Source organism: Odontesthes bonariensis, chromosome 12 (genome assembly GCF_027942865.1).
Source record: "Odontesthes bonariensis isolate fOdoBon6 chromosome 12, fOdoBon6.hap1, whole genome shotgun sequence".
NCBI lineage: Eukaryota > Metazoa > Chordata > Actinopteri > Atheriniformes > Atherinopsidae > Odontesthes > Odontesthes bonariensis.
In genome coordinates this window covers 10,134,375-10,156,532 of record NC_134517.1, presented here as the reverse complement: position 1 = coordinate 10,156,532, position 22,158 = coordinate 10,134,375, and positions in this window count along the sequence as shown.

Below are 22,158 nucleotides of genomic sequence, written 5' to 3'. Positions count from 1 at the left end.
CCAGAAACACATTTCCCCATCCTGACATACTGTGGTCTGGCAGACAACAATAATGAAGCCATAGTGAAGCCCAGAGTTTATGGAGCTAATATGTAACCAAGGAATTATTGAATTTTTTTATATTATAGAAAGGTTGGCTGGCTGGCGGTTACATTCTGCAGTGTGGTGTTTTTTCACAGCTTGGGTCAGTCCAACACATGACGCATGATGAGACTGTGCTTGGAAGAGGGATCCTTCCAGCTGGCCACAGCCACAGATAAGAGAAATGTAAGTATTTAAGAATAATAAAAGTGTTTTGGTGTGTATCAGTTTGGTGTGTAGTAGTCTGAGCTGTCTGCAGTGTATTGCAAGTTGTCAGGCTTTGTGTTCTGTCATTGGATTATAGTGTACTTCAAGGGTTTTTAAGAACTATCAATCTTAAACTAAGAGGACCCTGCCGAAAAGAGAGATGGAGTGGCGGGAGTGGGTCACCCCATGCCCTAAAACTGATGAGTGGAGGTTTTAATTCATGGTCATAACAGGAATTGCACTGCTGTATCAATGATGGGCCCATTTTCCTTGGGGGAAAGGTCTTGCTGTTTATTGTCAAGGTTTTGTGGGTAAGTAAAATGGATTTGGATGCCAATCATTAGACCTGTGATTTTTCGCTGTTACATATAAAAATGTTTGCTGTATAAAAAGGTCGACAACCACGTGTGAGTATCTCACATGAGATAGATTTATAGATCCAAACTTAAACACCCTAAACTGATCACCATTCTGAAATGACCAAATGTATTTCATATTTAGGGATTAAAATAAATTTTAGACATTTTAGACCTCAAAGCTAACATTCAGAAGCTGCCTGGTTGACCAGTATGAAAACTGACAATTTCTCACCACCAGTTCTTGCCGAAGACTAGACTATGTCTTCCAACCACTATCTCATCCAAATAGGCTTCACCCTGCCTTTTTTGAATTTTGCTCTATTTTATTATCAATTCTATTTTATTTTGCTAATCAAATACACTTCATCACAGTTATGAAATAGCTGATACGCACACAAGGTGGGACCCAAAAGCAGACTGACACAGGGGAATATGGAAAGAGAAACTCGTTTATTAGTAGTAATGATGCAAGGTAGGTCCCCAAAGAATCCAGTCTGGTGTTATGTCCAAGGGGAGAGGGGGAACAGTTTGCTCGGTCCAAGGTGAATTCAAATGGAGATATCTGTCGCTCAGTGAGGGCTTACTATGTTTCCAGGAGGGGTCCAATGCAGGACGGGTAAGGGAGCGCTGCAGGCTGGGGTAGTGGTTTGTCCTAGATGGTGGCAGGGCTAGCAGGTACAAAGCGAGGAGGCAGTATGGAATGCAGGTTTGTCAATCCAGACACAGAGATGGAGTCAGAGGAGATGTCCAAAGATCTCGGGAGAAGCCAGGTTGCACTGGGAACAAAGGTAGAGGTTAGAACACTGGTCGGCTTGATTACCACAGAGACTGTGAGACAATCTGGCGAAGTCTGGAGCTCCTGCATATCCTTAAGAAGCCAGCTCTAAATGAGTGCAGACAAGCAGCAGGTGTGCTGGCAGGAGCAGTCCAGACTCCACCCCGGGTGGGGTCCGTTTCACAAGCAGGTTTAGAGTTTATTAACCCTGTAATGAGGAAAACTTTGAGTTTTCCATTTCACAAAGGGAGGTAACTCAAACCAGAGAAAGAGGGGTAACTCTAGCCTGTTTCACAGAGAGAGGTAACTTAAGCTCTCGGTCAGTTATCGTAGTAACAGACTCTATGAACCTAACCTGGTCGGGACCAGGTTTTACTCAATGAACCTCGAGTTTCTCTCTGTCTCAGCCCTATTTCAGCCACACACGCCATTTGATTTCCTCATTCATTCAATCAGCAGAGCGAGTTCTTCTACTTCTAGAAGTCCATTAGGAACAGTAGGACACGACTTTTTTCACGAACATGGCATATCCTTTTGACAACGATCCCATGGAAGAAGGTGCAGCATTACTGCGCAGAGAATTAAATATTTGTCGGTAGATGGTTATCAGCCTTTCCAGACAATTATCCTTTTGAGCGGCACCATCAGAATCTGTTGGGACAAAAGAAAAAAAGACATCAAAGACAAATAAATATTTGTATGAATTGGATTATAAAAGATATCTATAGGCCTATTAAATTTTATAAAGGCACTTGTGTCTTGGGGGGTGGACTCAGAGGATGAGCTCCCTCCAGGGATTCCCTCAGCCACTGGCCTTCCAATATTCTGGCTTAGGGCCAGCTCCTCTGCCTCCGTTAGAAGTGGCGGTGCTGGGCCACCACCCGTTTTACGGGCATCTGCCATCTTTCTGTTGGCTGAGTAGAAGTCTGTGTTAGTTTAAATAGGTTTAATTATTCAACAGAATATGATATAGATGAGAAGACATTTATGTGTGAAAACAGCATTATGTTGGGGATAACACAACTGCACAGTCAAATAGCCATTTAATATTTACTTTACAGTGTAAAACATGATCAAAATGAGGTACCTCCATGCCGAGGTCTAACCTGTCTGAACAATGTTTTTATATTTCATCTTAAACTACTGCCAAGTGTGCTTCTCCCCCGCGGGATTGCACCTAAATTAAATAAATGAATAAGCTACCATTCAAGCAGTTTTCCCCTGTGATATTATTGGTATTGCAATACTACATTTAAACTTACGCAATGACCCGAGCAGCAACATTCTCCCACGCCGTCTCCCACTCTTTTGCAACTGCAGCGGTGTTACACTTCCTTCTAAAAACGTCTTGAAACTCGCCGTATGAGCTCATAAAGATTTCCAATTCGAGATTGGTGAAAAATGTAGCCCTCTTCCCCGTTTCCATGGTGACTTATCGAATCGGGGTTTCATTGATGCTGGCTTTTTAGCCAGTTGTGGTGCACACGCTTAACTCCAAGTGAAACTACTTAGAGTTGACTAAACTAACTCAAATGAGCTGTTCTGGAACTGGAAACTCAGGGTTTTCTGTCTCAGAGTAGATCAACTCAGAGTTCAGGATTAGACTCAGAGTTTGTTGAACCTGCTTTGTGAAACGGACCCCTGCTAAGCCCCGCCTGGAACTGAGAACAAAACCAAAACACCACAGCCAAGTGCAATCATGACACACTTAATTTATTTATGATTATCTGTGAGCATCTCTATAAAAGCAGAAGTTTTGGCAGTTAACTGGTCTGGAGTATTCAGGTGTGTGCTAATACACAGGGAAAGACATCAACAATGATCTTCGAGAAGCAATTGTTGTTGCCCATCGATCTGGGAATGGTTATCGTCCATCATTCTACAGTGAGAAAGATTATTCACAAGTGGAAAACGTTTAAGACAGCTTTCAATCTTCCAAGGAGTCTATGTCTCAGGAAGTTCACTCCAAGTGTGGATCATGCAATGCTCAGAGAATGCCTGCAAAACGCAATGAACTGAAACAACATTGAAATGAAGAGTGGACTAAAACTTTCCCATAAAAATAAAAGAGACTGATAATATTATACAGAAAACAGTTCCATTAAGTTACTGCTGCCAGGGTCGGACTGGGAAAAAAAATCGGCCCTGGCAATTTCCCCCCCTCATACAGTCAATGGCATGTGCCCACAGAAAAAATACACACTCACACACACATCACACAACCTGACTATCGACTGCTAACAACCATGATGAGTAACCTACACAAACCCAGACACATAATGGCTCGGCGGCCAGCAATCGGATAAACCAATGAAGTGAATCAATCCTGTGAAAGAATGAAAACAAGTGAATGAAACCTGCACTCACCCATTATGAAGTTAACTCTGCCAGCCCCTCCATAACCTGCTCAGCCAACTCCTTGACGTCGGGTATGGTTGGTAACGTTACTGCGGCTAGCATTAGCAACGAGGCTGCTAGGCTTGCTAAATCGGTAAGCATTAGGCTACTGAAGAAAGCTAGTCTTTTTAGCTACGTAATATTATCATCTTTCTTCTCGGCTATAAGTTAACCTTTGTTTACGGCCACTGGCCCTAACCTGACGCGCTAGCTGTCAAATCACCGGAAGTTTTCACTGGAAGTACTGGCGCACACACAAAATTTCGAACGTCAACGGTCGCCATATTGTGCACAGAGCGATAGAAAATCGTCTCTCTCATTCAGCCCAGATGAAATTTAATGCCACTCTTCGAAAATCGGCGAAATTTAAGACATTTTAAGACCTTAAAAAACGTATTTTTTATTTAAGACTTTTTAATACTTTTTAAGGATCCACGGAGATCCTGTAATGGCGGTATGGATAGATCCACTTGAGGGATGGGGGCAGGGGGCGCAATTGTAACATGCACCTGCTTCTGAACTTGTCCTGAAGAGGCAAGGTCTGTGCACAAAAAAAATGTATACAATACATTACGAGCCACATGGCCATTAACGAGCTGCTAGCAAATGTAGACTAGATAAATACATTTAAAAATCGTATATTTAAAAAAATATACAGATGTGGACCGGCCCACCGGGTCGCACAGATTGCCAGTCCGAGCCTGACTGCTGCCGAAAGTAGTTCTAGAACCTGTTAAATGATAGGGTGTACATCAATTTTCCCACCCTGTTTCTGTATTTAGGTATAGTTTTGGTCAAATAAATAATTAAATATGTAATGTCATTGTGGTGTGTATGTCATGCGTTGTTGTTCATCTGAGATTGTATTTACCTCTTTTTAAAAAACCTGGTAAGGACCAGATGCAGTTTATTTGTTCTGATATGTAAAACATTAGAATTAAAGAAGGGAGTACTTTCTTTTTCACATCGATGTATATGAAATACACCATCAGCATGATGGGGAAATGTGCTTGATTGTGTTTTATCTTGATTGACACTACTTCCTCTGAAATGTATTTGAAGTAATGCTCTAGAAACTCTAGAAAGTTGGAATCTGGCTCACTGTTAAACAAAAACATAATAACACAGCTTTGAGCAAGCATATTGTTAGTGCTTAGGGCATTGTTAAGTGTGTTATTATGCTTCATGGAAATGGAACACAGTCTTTCTTCCCATCTCTGAAAGTGTCTGTTAAAGTAAGTCATTTTAGGAGTTTTAGTAGCAGAGCTTGTCAGATATCAACACCTTTGTGATCGATCAAACAACTCTTCTTTTCCCCTCCTTCCTTTGTCACTCTTTCACTGAAGCCATTTTTTTTCTTCCTTTCAGAGTTTTTCTCAGTGCTATTTCTAGTTCCCAAAGGTACCCCTGCTGGTATACTCTGAAAAAAAACCAACAATATAAAGGCACCACACAGAAGGCATTCAAACATATTTCTTTACAGTACGTTTGCCTTTGTTGTGAATATAAAGGTGCCTTTATGCCACCAAAAATACATGCTAGAAATACTTGATTATAGTGCCAGTAGAATGTCTTGCAACTGATACAAAAACTGTATTGAGACAGAAAGTAAAGACGAATATATGTACAGTACCATACTTCAAAAAGCATCTAAAGTGTGTTTTCCATGCTGCTTTTTGAAGGAGTTAGGACATTAGTAAGTGCTAACATAGTGCTTTTAAGTGGAGTTGTGAGGAGCTGTGATTTCACTGGGGGAGTTGTTTTGCAATGGTGGGAGCGGAACAGAACATGGCCTTGACTTAGTTAGCATCCTCAAAGCTCTCCTTAACTGTTACAATCAAGTTTCCCAATAAGATGTGAAAAATTCACATAGAAAAAATCTTTGCATTTGTGCTGATGGACATTTTTGTTTCTTAGTGAGTAAGTAAATAAGTAAATGTTTATTTTTATAGTACATTTACAAGTGGCAGAGCTGCACCAAAGTGCTTTACAGTCAAAAAAAGAGCTAAAAAATGTATGGAGGAAAAGAAAAAGAAACAAAAGAAAATATCAAATAATAGATAAAAAGAGCTAGAGAACAGTGACTGGTGGAGATTTAAAATATGAAAAAGGAAAAGAAAAAACATTTAATAAGGCAAACATTTAATAGTGTCACACAGCACAATGTTCAAAATTAAGTAGGTTTGGTTTGGGGGTTGGGGGACAAGAATTGTCACCCAGTGAGCCAGTTGAAGGAGATTTTATTGCAGTATATTATAAAGGAGTCTTTTTTTAATTCAAGCCTGTTTCTAAGCCTTTCAAATACTATATTTTGTTGTGGAAGGTTCCTAATTAAAGTTTAAAAAGGAATTAGAACTTATGTAGTTCTCTCAGTGCGAATGAATTTAGCTTTAATACTACCTTTATTACCTCCCTTAGCATTGGAAACACTGTATCATTTTTTTTGAAAGGTGAGGTGAATGTTGTTGTGTGACATTCATGCTTGATTATTTCAGTGAAACTTACTGGGGTTCATGTAAATATATATCAGGACAGGATAGTGAATGTGAGCAGCTTTGGAAACAGCTTGTGACAACATGTTTTGCAGCGTTTTCCTAACTTGTTTTAATCACTTAACTTTGATAATGAAGTAAACCTTTGAATATGTCAGCATATACAGTACATAATATCACAAAAAATTATTATGAGAATCAGAAGGAATCTCCATTGGCAAGAGAATTAAATTAAATTAAAATCAATATTGGTTACCAGTGTTCATCTGGGAAGGTACCATCAATGCTGAAAAGTATACACAGGTTTCAGACATGTATTCCCATACATATGAAGTCTTTTTTAAGGTAGCTTTTTTAAGGTTGCATATTTCAGCAAAATAATGCTGATCCACAAGGTGAGTCTATTGCAACAGGATGGCGTATTAGTTTAAGAGTCTTGGTGTTGGACTGGCTTGCCTGTAGTCCAGATCTCTCACCAATTGAAAAGAGATGGTGTATCAAGAAACCTGAAACTTAAATTACAGCAAGAAGAACTATTGAGCAGCCAGGATCCTATTTCAGACAATAATATCGTTTTCAGTGTTATCCTAACTACTTTAGAATTGGGGTTGTATCTTTACACACACACACACACACACACACACACACACACACACACACACACGCATACACACACACCCACACCCTCACACACATATATATATACTATATTGCCAAAAGTATTCGTTTATCTGCCTTAATACGCATATGAACTTAAGTGACATCCCATTCTTAATCCATAGGGTTTAATATGACGTCGGCCCACCCTTTGCAGCTACAACAGCTTCAACCCTTCTGGGCAAGCTTTCCACAAGGGCTTGAATTTCTACACCTGTGGCCATGGAAGTGACTGGAACACCTGAATTTAATGATTTGGATGGGTGAGTGAATACTTTTGGCAATATAGTATATATATATATATATGTATATACGTATATATATACACATCAATACTGGCTAATATTCAGCTTGTTGACTGCAATCTGCTGATGTTTATCTGATGTTGTCTGATGTGTTTGACTTTGCCTTTTGCTGCAGATTCTGCAAACATTTAATATGAAGCCACCTAATTCCTTAGCTGGCACTTGAATAATTTATTGGGCCAATCAAGTACATAAATGTATGTGTTCTCATTGTATTCATGCAGTACCTAGATGATGAATCCTGCAATATACTGGTGACCAGGCCACAGTGTACCAGGCCATGCGTTATATCTTTATCATGCATATTTTTAGTGATATAATTGAGTTTAATTTTATTGACTTAATTGATATTCAATTTCACAATCGGTTTTGTATATGTAAAAAACAGATACATTTGTTTCTCTGGACAGAATTCAATAGACCAAGTCTAACTCTCTTCTGTGAGTCTATGTTAGTTGTCCTAACAATGATGTCCTAACAATAGGGTCTAACTATGGATTTTAAGTAAAATGATCAGAGTTGATTTCTACTTCTCAGGAGGCCTGCAACAGAGTCTTTAATCAAATGTAAATTGTATTCGACAAGGTGCCATATTTGCAGCCCTGTAATAGTCTATATAATTTCTGGCGTGGCTGTGTACGGTGGCCGACACGTGCAAACGGCGAAACAAATCCAATAGTAAAACGCTGCAAGATTAAAATGCGACAATCACAAAAACGACCGGAGCACACGCGCTGCAAACCCCAAAACACATGCAAGAGAGAAACGCTGCAAAATTCAAAACACATGCAAGGGAGAAATGCGCGGCAAAATTCAAAACACATGCAAGAGAGAAACGCTGCAAACTTCAAAACACATGCAAGAGAGAAACGCTGCAAACTCCAAAACACATGCAAGAGAGAAACGCTGCAAACTCCAAAACACATGCAAGAGAAAAATGCGCTGCAAACTTCAAAACACATGCAAGAGAGAAATGCTGCAAACTTCAAAATACATGCAAGAGAGAAACGCTGCAAGCATCAAAACACATGCAAGAGAGAAATGCTGCAAACTTCAAAACACAACGGAAGTTCGCCAGGCCACAAGGGGGTCTCGACCTAACATATTAATGAAAGAGAAAGTCAAAAGGTACGTTGTCATTTATGTCTTTTTTAAACACTTGGCTGTAATCTTTTACCTTATTATAGTGACAACTCCGCTGCTCTTCTATAATAAAGTAAAATATTACGGCCAAGTGTTTAAAAAAGACATAAATGACAACGTACCTTTTGACTTTCTTCACTTTCATTAATATGGTAGATCTCCCATAGTCGATCCCCTATCCCACAGGTCGAGACCGCCTAGTGGCCTGGCAAACTTGTGTTGTGTTTTGAAGTTTGCAGCGTTTCTGTCTTGCATGTGTTTTGATGTTTGCAGCGTTTCTCTCTTGCATGTGTTTTGAATTTTGCCGCGCATTTCTCTCTTGCATGTGTTTTGATGTTCGCAGTGTTTCTCTCTTGCATGTGTTTTGATGTTTGCAGCGTTTCTCTCTTGCATGTGTTTTGAATTTTGCAGCGTTTCTCTCTTGCATGTGTTTTGAATTTTGCAGCGTTTCTCTCTTGCATGTGTTTTGATGTTTGCAGCGTTTCTCTCTTGCATGTGTTTTGAATTTTGCAGCGCATTTCTCTCTTGCATGTGTTTTGATGTTTGCAGCGTTTCTCTCTTGCATGTGTTTTGAATTTTGCCGCGCATTTCTCTCTTGCATGTGTTTTGATGTTTGCAGCGTTTCTCTCTTGCATGTGTTTTGATGTTTGCAGCGTTTCTCTCTTGCATGTGTTTTGAATTTTGCAGCGTTTCTCTCTTGCATGTATTTTGAATTTTGCAGCGCATTTTTCTCTTGCATGTGTTTTGATGTTTGTAGCGTTTCTCTCTTGCATGTGTTTTGAATTTTGCAGCGCATTTTTCTCTTGCATGTGTATTGATGTTTGCAGTGTTTCTCTCTTGCATGTGTTTTGGGGTTTGCAGCGCGTGTGCTCCGGTCGTTTTTGTGATTGCCGCATTTTTCTCTTGCAGCGTTTTACTGTTGGATTTGTTTCGCCGTTTGCAGCGCGTTTGCACGTGTCGGCCACCGTAGGGCTGTGCTATTTGACAACACCAATGACAAAGATTCAGTCTGGATTTTTGTGAATTTTACCCAGCCAGCTCCTCAGCAAGAAAAGGGGATACCATGTGTGAATATAGCAGTTTATTCTCTGTAGAATTAGCTCCTTGTGAGAGTACACGCTAACAGTGGCTCCTTCAACTCTTTTCTGCTGGCCTGTGCAATGCTTTCCACGAGTGTGTGTTGTGAAAACTTGCTTATGTTGAACTGATGTTATATACAGACACAGTAGGGAGACTCATCCACCTTTCCTGACATGCGAGCAATAAAGAAAAAACTGCACTTCTTTGTGCTCTACCCTGCCACTCATCTTAAATATTTCCAGCTGTGGTGAGGCATCACAAATGATGAACTTCCCTTATGAATTATGTGCCTGAGAATCCAAGTCTCCACCTATTCTTCAGTGTTCATGTGTGAAAACAGCTTCAGAAATCAGATAAGGAGCTTTGAGATGGAGATGGAATATGGCTAGTCTTTCTTTCTAGTCTAAAGGAGCCAGTTGAGGAGGAGGATTGAATATCTCATCAAGACGTCCACTGGGCACCCTCATTTTGAACTTTTCCAGGCACTATGAGTGGGGAGGAGACCTCTTTTGACACCGATACCACAAAAGAGAAATTTGTCTGGCTTGGGAAAGCCTTAGGACTCCTAGTGAAGAGTTGGACACTCTTTCAGGGGAGATGTATGACTTACTCATTGTACTTGCTATGGATGAATGGTAAAACATTATCATCATTCATGCTTCACAACGACTGGCTGATTCATATGCTGTTTGGCTTCTAGCTAACAAGTAATATCCAAAAATAATCATGTCAGCGTTCGTCATAACCAGCAAATTTATACTTCCCACAGTTAATCTACTGAAACATTAGAGCACAATGTTTGCTGCTGAAGCTCTCAGCTTTGTGCTCTAATGTCTGGTGTAAAATTGGATGGCTATGTATGTGTGGGTTTAACAAATCTTTCCTAAATTTTATTGATATAAATGGACATTTGTTTGATGCTAGTCTGTCTAAACCAACAAGAATTTAGAGTTTTTGGTTGGCAGATATTTTCCCAAAGTGCAAACTCTAAAAGATCAAGCTTGTTCAAATTTCAAAGCTTCTCAAATCATATTTTTTATCTACAGTACTGGGACAAAGTCTTAAGCTCCCCCCCATTTCTTTATATTTTGTTTCTAAGGAGCTCGACTTTCTTGTAATCTTTTGAAGTGGTCTTGAGCAGTAGTTCTCCAGGATTTCTTTCAGAGTTTTTCTCCAGGAATCGACACAAATTTTCAGTCTACTCCCTGTACCTGACCATTTTCAAAAGTTCCATAGAGCTATCTGTCTAAAGACTTGTCAAGAACTGGACAGAAAATCAGTGGCAACAGGTTTTATGAAGTGATGAATCCCCCTCAGAGTTCAGAACTCAACATAATTGAAGCAGTGTGGGATCACTTTGACAGAGAACAGAACAAGAGTTTTAATATAAATCACCCATTGCAAATTGGACAACTGCCTTTAAACTTCTGTTTGATGCTGCTGTCGCTGTTGTTTATTTGAATATGCAAAGTGGTTGTGCAAGGTTGTATCTGCTTTTAATGGATTTTTTAAATTCGGTGCTATATTTTTCTGATAAAACAGTTCCAAGGGCACAAATCTTATCCATGCACATGCATCCTTATTATCGCTGATGTTTGTGATGAACGCAGAGCAACTCTGCCCTCTGCTAACATCCTGGGAACATTCTGGGTTACATTCTGCCTTCTTTCTTTCCTTTGTGGAGTCTAGATTTGTTTGTTTTTTTTGCTTAGCGCTGCTCAAGCCTTTTGAAGAATCGGGGAACAAAATGCCGCACAGTAAGTTGCTCAACCACAAGAAAAGTAATACAATAGTTTGCAACAGTCAAAGACATTTCAAAATATACCGGAATTTGGACTCTGTAGAAGACAAAGGAAACTACAGTCCCCCCCTGTTCTCTTCTTCTGTATTAGTTAGCCCTGTATGGGGCAGCATCCCACTGGGAGGAAAAATCATTTTGAACCTCCCACTCTCTCTCCATGTGCTGTGCACATATGTTTCGGTTCTTTCTTGCACCAGCTATTCTCACACATGTACTGTAAATAAAAGCCCCCTACGGTGCGTTTAATTTCCCATTTCTCATGCTAAGTTCAAACAATACCCTTTCATAGTTTTTCTGGGGAGGAGAACATAGAGCAAAGCTGGGTTACAAATGATTTGTGTGTATATGTATGTGTGTGTGTAGGAGGCATAGAAAGAAAAAGGGCAAGTGAGAGAGAACGATAGAGAAACGTGATTGATTGCTTAAGCATTACAGAGTATGTGTGTAATACCACCCTCTGTGGTTTTGATCCGTTCCATGTTGGAAGTGAATCCTGTGTGCCTCCTTGAAAGACATATTTGTCTTTTTGTTGCACCGATGAGAGTAACGTGACAAGAGATTGAGAGAGTGACAGAGATGTAGGTGTGCACAAACTCAGAGAATGTGCAGCAAACTTTATTGTCCAAGTATGCTGATGTTCAGTCAGTGAGTAATTTCAGTGGACACTATTTCTGTCACTGTGTAGGCGTGGCTGTAACATGCAATTAAAGTGCTTGGTGTGTCTGTCAGGAAGAGTTTTCACCAAGTAAGCCTCAAATCATCAGTGTGCAGCAGATTCATGCTCCTAACAGCCTGAGCAATGTGTGTGGCTGAAGCGGCAAAATACAAAATGTCTTCCATTGTGTGGTCATAATAGTGATTGCTGTAAATTATCATGGCAGTGTTCAGCATCACTGTGAGGCTTCTGTTTACCACTGTTGACAGGCAGCAGTCCTTATTTGTGCAGCTTTCAGAGTAAATGTTGAAAATGCTGTCATCCAAAGTTGCGAATGAGTAAAGCACCAACTAACTGGCCTAGGTTTATTCGTTACTGTCTAGGTAAATTGGAAATTGAAAAAAAAATGGAATAGTATTGCTCCTGATATTGTTCCTGACACCATTATAAAGTTGAAGACACAGTTGCAGAGGATTGAAAATGGGTCTCTTCTCTCCACCACTCTCCTGCAGAGGGTGCCGTGGTTCTGCTCATTTTGTTCTTGCTGCCTTTGTCATTTTTACTAACAATGTACTGAGGCTCCATGATGTATTTTTTTACTGCTGTGGCTCAGATGATGCAACATGGTCATGTTACATGGAAGAAATGTATTCCTTGACATTAAAAATAGACAACTTAACTCAAACACCCTAAAATAATGATGACTTTCTTTATCAAAGTTTTTTTCAACAAGGAGACCCATTGAATTGCATTTATAATCATCATATCAAGGCTTTATTTGCTCAGAACTGTAGCCTCATGTAGGTCAAGTCAGATATGAGACAATTTTTAAGTAGCAGCAGTAAAACTGTGTTTGAAACTCATGAAACACTGTTGATCTTAAAAGCTGTCCTTGTCTTTTCCGTTGTAATAGTTTGAAAAACAGTAGCCGAGTGATAGCTTGTGTTTGGCTGTCTGCTCACAACACTGTTCCAGTACACTGTTTTTTTACTATGGACTCGCATATGTTTAATGCAATAAAATAATTTAATAGCAGGACTTAGATTAGCATCCATCACAAATTATCATGGAAAAGCCACAATACTGTATATACAATGGTCATATATATATATATATGACCATTGTATATACAGTACTGTGGCTTTTCCAAGCAACTCATAATTGCTGAAAAATTATGAGTTTTTCAGCAATCAGCAAATGTAAGAAAAGGTGTATAACTCATAGGTCTGTTCAAACAACAGTTCCAAAAAACAGTGGGACACCGTGTAAAATGTCAATTTAAAAAAGATTGAAATTATTTGTATATCCCTTTAACCAATATTTATATTTTACTGTTTCATAAAAGATATCAGCTCATCTTGAATTAAATGGCAGCAATGTGTCTAAAAAAAACAGGGACAGGGCCATGTTTACCACCGTATAGCACCCCTTCCTCTTTTATCAGCATTTTTTGATGCTCTAGGAACTAAGGAGACCAGCTGGACCTTTGGAAGAGGAATGCTTTCCAATCCTTGTTTTAGGACTGTAGGATTAAAGGTGCTCTACTGTGTACAGGCTTCTGGTATTAATTCCTGGATGTGTCCCTTGCATACATAGATGTCTCAATTCTCTCTTAATCTTTTGATGATATTATGTTCTGTTGATTTTAGAAAATTCAAAGTCTCAGCAATTTTCCTTTAAGGAACATAATTCTGAAATTCCTAACAATTTGCAGACAGTTTTTTGTATATTGACAAACCTTTGCCCATCTTCATCTCTGAGAGACTTCTTCTCTAAGGGGCTTTTTCTTTACAACCAATTACGTTACTGACCTGTTGCTAATTGACCTAATTAGTTGCAATATGTTACTCAAGCTGTTTCTTTTACATAACACTTACTTTTCCAACATTTTGTTTTGTTCTATACTCTATTGTGAATAAAATATTGCATTCTGTTTTTATTTCCATTTTACACAGCTTTCCAAGTTTTTTTGTAACTGTGCAATACTATCCAGCAATATACCAGAAAACATACTTGATATTATTGGTGTAGCCAGCTTTTCAATGCCTATGTGTTGGCATCACAAACAACTTCTTTTCACTGCTAGTGTTTTAGGCTGTCCAGAGAACAATAGTATGTTATAATTGTATTACTCCAAAAATAACCAAATTGAATGATAAGGTAAACTGTCAAAATTAGAATTTGAGCTTTTCTTGTATCATTTTGCAATATTTATATTTAGGAAAATCAATAGCTGGTTTAGCTCCCACAGCACAAATGAGGGATAGCTGAGAATTCCTTTACAGATTGTCTATTCGCTATGTAAAGTAGCCAGCATTGTGATACCCATTCAAATATATTTCTCACTGTGTATACTTCACAAATGACATCTCATTGTGCACAAGGTTACCACTGATAATTGTGAAACTGAATACATGGGTGCATGTGTTTTATTGTCCTATACTGTACTGTATTGGAACAATACAGTACAATACAAGGTCATAATAAAGCAGTTACTCTCATCTTGGTGTCAGAGAAACTCCATCAGGAATTCAACAAGCCAAAAGCTTGAGGGCTCCTGGAATGATGCATGAAAATGGACAGTGTGAAATGTATGAAAATGGCAATGCGATATTTTTGTTGAATTGAAGTGATTGTGCATCAGCAATCAGGTCCATTTACTGAGAATATACAGCACAGAGAGCATGCATCATCAGAGCCATGTCGTAACTGAAAGGGCCATAATTCATTTATGGGTTGAAAAAACACAATAAAGTACACAAGCACGCACACACACACACACACACACACATTTGGGAATAGTATGAAGCGATGTCATTTAAAACCTAAAAGGTATTAATGTATTGAAGTCTCTTATTCATAACAATAATTCAGGTGTAAGTCAGCAAAATTTAGGGGCACTACATATGTGTGGTTGATTTGTTATTTTTGTTCAAATTGTAGCGACCAAAAGGGGGATGTGTCACACTGCCCATAAACACACACACACACACACACACACACACACGAGAACACACAACTTTCTTCTAATGCATATCCATTTGTCTGTGTAAACACAAGGTGAGCAGTGCAACTAGAACTCAAAGTGCTTTGTTGTGCTGAGGGACTCTGTGTATCCTCCCTGCAGGACATTCATGTTTCCCCTTAAGGTCCCCAACCGAATTACTCTTTCATTCTATTTCTATGCCTTTTTTCCAGTACGTTCCTTTGTGCCCCTGGGGAGTTCATAACCAAACAAAGTGCTCTGTGGCCTGCTGTGCCTCTGGATCGTACAAGGGGCAATGTGCAGCACTGCAATCCCAACTCTGACGCAGGCCATATAGTAATGTTTGTCCAAATGCTTTTAGGTAAATTCAGTGGCAATGTTCAGGTGAGCCAAAGTACAAAGCTGAGATGCACTGCATGCAATATCACTTTGTAACGTCGCTTACTATGATTCTTGAGTTATTTCAATGATTTGAGATCATTTTAGTTTAAAAGAAAAAACTACACAAAGCACTCACACAAGGAAGTCATTGTTCAATTTGGTCCAGCAAATAACATTATCATGGTCCATTGGGGATACAAGGAACATGCAACAGTGATTTCATTAATCAAAACATTGCTTTACAGATAGGTTTTTTTTACATTGTTATTTTTAATCTAAAACTTAATTCATTCTTTTAAGAAATTTTCTTACATCAACTAAAACAAATAGGTTCATTCTAGGTGTGGATTAGAAATATTTGTGTGTCGAAATATAAAGTTTTCTTAAATTTGAAGGCAATTTGAAAATGTTGCAAAAAGGAATGCCTAATTTAACAGAATAAAGGAGAACTGAGTAGAGAATATAAGAATACAGGTCCAATGCCCAAAATTAGGACACTGTGTAAGATGTAAATAAGAACAGAAATATCCATCCATCCATTTTCTATATGGAGAGAGGCAGGGTACACCCTGGACAGGCCACGAGTCCATCACAGGGCCACACAACCACACACACTCACACTCACTCCTAAGGACAATTGTAGAGACACCAATGAACCTAACATGCATGTTTTTGGACGGTGGGAGGAAGCCGGAGTACCCAGAGAGAACCCACGCATACACGGGGAGAACATGCAAACTCCACACAGAAAGGCCCCAGCTGGGAGTTGAACCCTGGAACCCTCTCGCTGTGAGGTGACGGTGCTAACCACCACACCACCGTGCAGCCCAAGAACAGAAATATATTATATGCAAATCTCAAAAATCAATATTTTAGATTATGTTTATCAATATAATATACAAAATATAGAAAGTGAGTGATTTTATCATTTCATGAAAAATATTTGCTCATCTTGAATTTGATGGTAGTGGCTCTCCGTCTTAAGCTCCAGTGTCTCCTAGGTTCGGTGCCAGATCATTGTTCACTCATAGTAGGAACTTTACCTGCTAACTACTCTTGTGAATTCACGAAGGGGGTTCGGGGGGGTAGCAAGGCCACAACTTCGTTGGCTCTTATGACCCACAGCAGACCTGCAGTGATGGACAAAGGGATGGACACTTCGACATGGCATGGCAAAGAGAGCCAGCGGACCATAGCAGCTTCATTAACACTGGTACATTAACTGTAAATCCAAGCAAAGCCACCTACACAATGCGGGCATCACAGCCACCATTTGCCACTGTTTCACCACACTGCCGAAGATTTTCAACTGCCACTCTATTCCACCAACGTTCCCATCATGAGCCGGCTTCTGGGAAGTCAGTTCAAGTTTTTCCTCTTCCCAGCCACCGATCAGCACTTGCCTCTAGTCTCAAGATTCATTCTCCGATATCCAACCAGCCCATGTACCTATTCCCTTACAGAGCAAGGTCCTGTTACTGAGTTGTCACCAGAGATCTGAGGAGATCCTTCACTCCAAGGTTACACTGTCATATTAACAGCTGTAAATATAATCACTCACCCTTTACCTACCTGCTCAGCCTCAGCCTCTATTTGGATCCTGCTAACCTAAAAAAATTAAACACCATGTCTATTTCAGCAAGACAATGCTAAACCGTGTACTGCATCTATTACAACAGCATGTCTTAGAAGTAGAAGAGTATGGGTGCAGAACAGGCCTGCCTGCAGTCCAGACCTTTCACAAAATGAAAACATTTGACATGCAAATATGACAAAGAAGACCCGGGACTGCCAGGCAGCTAGAATCCTGTCTTAGGCTAGAATGGGACATTTCCCAGAAGTTTACTGACTGTTGTTAAAAAAGAAGATGTTACACATTGGTAAACATTGCCCTGCCCCAACTTTTTGAGAAATTGATATTTTTCGTGAACTAGTAAAATGTCTTAACTCTACTGTGAATAGAATATATGCAAATTATTGAATTCCGTTTTCATTTACATTTTACTCAGCATCTGAATTTCTCTTGAACTGGGGTTCTAAAATGGCTCTATGAATTTGTTTTCATACTATCCTCCCCAAATTCTTGATCTGCCAGTTACCAATGTTTTGGTTTCTAAAATGCTAATTTTAATCTATATAAAAGAGACTGTTGGACACAAACTTCGTTCAAGCTCCTGCCATATTTTACATGGTAAATGGCATTGGAACCATAGACTTGACTTCTATAGACACTGGGCTGATAATGCTGCTGTTTAGCATATTGACAGTTTATATAGGTATTTAAGGCATTTGAAAACCTAGATATTTGACTTGATTTGATAAAAAAAATTAATAATAAGTTTATATCAACACAAAGTAATTCAGACTTTCTCATTGAACAATTTTGATAATGTCATCATGCATTATTTTCACCAGAACCCATGGTGGGAAATTTGTCCAGGTAAATCATATTTGTTTATCAGACTTCTTTGGACATATTATTCATACTATTATTTGTATATGATCAGATCAAATTTATGTGTTTGGATGTCACTGGCATATCTGTAGAGGTTGTCTTAAATATTTAGGCAGTACATCGTTTTATGAGAACTTTAGGTACTTCAGTTTTGACCATAATATATTTATACCTAATGGTTCCAATTCAGTTTGAGATAGCAGTGAGACTTCTGACCAGTGACTTGGGTCAGATTTGCCAAAATTACGTTTTGAGTGGACTTTGTACTGTCATAAACCATCTGATATGCATTCATGTGTGCCAGCAAATGGATTTAGGAAAAAAAGACTAGAAAATAACATATGCATAATGCTTATAATTTTCATGTTCATTTTCGAAGACCCAAAATTACATTTGATTGAATATTTTAGAACAATAAACACAAAAGTTAAGTAATTTGAGTTTAATCTGCCATATGGATACTGTAATTCCTGCAGTATTAGCACAGCCATTGGCAAAAACTTTATAATCAAAATTCCAATAATGTTAGGGGTGACTGTTTAATGTATTAATCCTTGCCCTTCAAGTTAACTTTTGTCAAACTGTGAAATAGTTATATAACTTGAAAGAAATGTGGAAGTCACACTACTCTCTGTAGCTCCTCTTTACTCAGTGATCTTTCAACAGCTGCAGTCTCTTTACAGCTGTTCCATCATTTAATACATCCTTGCTCTTTCCATGGGCATACGAAGGTCAGGTGAAGGTAATGCTTAGGATTATGGGAGCTCAGTGACTGGTCCCTCTGCCTGCCATGAAAGGGTAAAGTTAATGGCTCGAAGAGGAGAGGGAGGTCTCCAATCTCTCAGCCGCAGGCTGTGAAAGCGGATGCCTTTTATTGCAGATTGACCCTCACAAGCTGTAGCTGAGGCCTCTCACCGGGTGTGGGTGGCTTTGCTTGGATTTACAGTTAATGTACCAGTGTTAATGAAGCTGCAATGGTCCGCTGGCTCTCTTTGCCATGCCATGTCGAAGTGCCCATCCCTTTGTTCATCACTGCAGGTCTGCTGTGGGTCATAAGAGTCAATGAAGTTGTGGCCTTGCCACCCCCCAAATAACTCTGGGACTGATGGGCCATGGCAGGTGGAAAGATAGAGATGAGGGGGCTGTCTCCACTTTACCCTTTGCAGCCATATTTGCTGCTAGAGTGAATAGCAATTTATTTAAACAAAATTTAATAGTTAAGGAACTAGGCTAGTTAACTTTTAGCATACTAAAAAACTGGATCAAGTCCACAAGTCCTTTGGTTTTTCCTCCTTGAAACTTGAAAGTGCCCAGGGAACGAGATACTGCAGTGCATGACTTTGGTTTCCAGCCTCTCACCAGGCTGTTTTGGCTTTTAGGTCGCTTGACATTTTGTGGGCTGTTGATGGCATCTTTGTGGCCATTTTAACATGATAAATTACTTTTATAGCTCTACATTTTCAGGGCTGCACAGAGATTTGAGTTAATGATAGTGGTGTTACATCTTAAAGCTGTAGGGAAAACCAAAGAACAAAAAAAAGCCACATTCTCTAATGTTTAAATATATATATATATGTATATATATATATAAAACACCCTCTCTAACTTTAAGATTAGGCTGAAAACTTTCCTTTTTGATAAAGTTCAGGTGATCCTGGAACATCCCATAGTTAAGCTGCTATAGGCCTAGACTGCTGGGGGGGCCTCATCTGTCACACCTTTTCCTCACTTTGCTCTCTTTTTCCCCCGTTTATTTCCTTGTATGACATTTGGCATTATTGTTGTTCATAACTTGTGTTTCTCTGTCTCAGCAGGTATCCCTAGTATGATGTTACAGTGTTTGTTGTCCCCTTTTTTCTGTCCTCTCAAATGAATTTGTCAAATGAAAATGAATTAATTGGATTTGATTGGATTATGATAACAGTGAATTGGAATCTTATTGATTTGAATTGGACTGTATATACTGAAGTGCCTTGAGATGACATTTGTTGTGATTTGGTGTTATATAAATAAAACTTAATTTAAGTGAATTTAATTAAAACACGTCAAACCAATTGCTCCCTTCTTTGTACTGGATGGCAGATTGAAATACCACATAGAGGTGGTATTTCAATCTGCCATCCACATGACAAAGGAAAGAACAATGCCCTCACTGTGTCCCTACCTACACGTCCACACCAAAAGATAATATCTAGTGACCTACAGCAACATTTTTGTCTGAATAAAAGGCCAAATTACATGTGAAAAAAAAAGTTATTAAAAAAAACTGTTTTAGACAATACCCTTGTAGAGTAAAGTCCTGACTTTAACCCCACAGTACAATCGGTGTGATTTTTATCAGCTCCATTGTGACCATTAATATTGCCAGGCACTAGTATGACTAACACCAATGATCTTATTGGTAAAGTGTCAAGGATCGAAGAGGAAAGGACCCAAATGCTGGTCTATTGCAGTACAGCTGGTGGCAAAATGACAAAAAGGTTTATTAATCTAACTGAAACTCTGCTAGAGCTGGACAAGAAAACTAAAAACCCCAAGGAACAAATACAAAGAAACGACTGTCGTATTGACCACAGACTCACAGAGAAACACAGGATTACAACATGAACATTATCTGACAAGAAGAAAATGAAAACCAGAAGAATATATACAGAGGAAGTGGAAAAAATAACAAGGTTCTGAAGATTAAGGATGCTTTCATGCAAGGATAGTCGAGGGGAAAAAAAAAGTTTCACACCTTCATTTTCATTCACTTTCACACTGCACCTTTGAAAGTGAACAATGTCTCACAGTTACAGCAGCTGCTCATTTGGGGTGGTATAGCTCGAAAAAAGCACTGACCAGGAAGGAAATAGCATGAGGAAGCAGAAAACCTGCCTCATCAATTGGCCAGGACTGAAAAATCAGAAATCAATCCCCTTCAGGATTCACAACAAAAACAAACAATGGAGCAACACTACATTTATGCAGTTCTAGGGTTTCTGTTTCTTTGGTGTTCAAACCTACTTAACGTTTCACAAGAAGCTGCCTAGTATGAGCAGCAGGTGAGGCAGTGAGCTATCCGGCATGTTGCTTTGTGTATGAGACGAATGCAGCAGTACAGAAAAAGATGGCGGAGAGCATGCGACCATGATGTACTGCTTTGGTTACACAGACGCTCTACGTCACTTCCTCTCCTTGGGTTGCTGGATAGTCCGTTTGCATTAAACCACACTAGGATTCACTTGCAAATGAACCGAGACCCACGTTTTCAGGCAGACCAGAGTTTGCTTGTTTGGTCTGTACCAGAGTTTGGATGAGCTTTCATACCGCCAAACAAAGTGGACTTTCCGAGGAAACAAGCTCTAGTCCATTTAAAGTGGACCAAACATCTCTGATGTGAAAGCACCCCAAGATCTAGTGTAAAAAAAGAGCGGCGAGAGCATTTTTTGTCCATCTTGTAGGAGTGAGCCCTCCTTGGTCAGCATAGATGCAGACCACCATTGTGTAGTATTTGTGAAAGCATAATTACTCAGATTCATCAGGTTAGCATCAAATCATAGGCAAGGCTTGGGAAATTATAACTAAAATATGAATCTTGAGAAAACTTTCAGCTGTTGTCAGAAAACTTTGTATTTGTAAGCTGTAGTCATTTGACTACAAAAAAACAAACAAACAGTAAAATAGTATTAAGATTTTTCAGGCAAACTAAAGGCTTTTTTAAAAAGGTGAGTTTTCAGGCCTTTTTTAAAAGAATCCACAGTCTGTGGTGCCCTTAGATGGTCGGGGAGAGCATTCCACAGACTGGGTGCAGCTGAGCTGAAGGCCCGGTCGCCCATAGACCTGAGCCTTGTCCTTTGGAGCTGGAGGAGATTGGCCTGTCCAGAGCGGAGATGACGTGAGGAGGAATGGGGGGCGATGAGTTCTTTGATGTAGGGGGGAGCAGTGCCATGGAGGCACTGGTGGGACAGAAGGGAAATCTTGAATTCGATCCTGTACTGGACAGGAAGCCAATGGAGGGATTTGAGGATGGGTTTGATGTGGTGGTACTTCCGCCCCCGCCATCAGGATCCTGGCAGCACAGTTCTGAATATACTGCAGCTGCTGGAGGTTCTTGCTGGGGATCCCGATGAGGAGTGCGTTGCAGTAGTCCAGCCTGGAGGAGACAAAGGCATGGACAAGTTTTTCGGAATCAGGGAGAGTGAGTATGGGGCGGAGTTTGGCAATGTTTCTGAGGTGGAAGAAGGAGGTTTTGCAAAGTTGTTTGATGTGAGCCTCAAAGGTCAGGTGAGGGTCCATCCTAACACCGAGATTAGTGACTGAGAGTGAAAGGTGGATGTCGTGGCCGGAGAAGGTGATGCTGGTGATAGTGGATGACCGGATCTGGTGCGGAGTGCCAACAAGA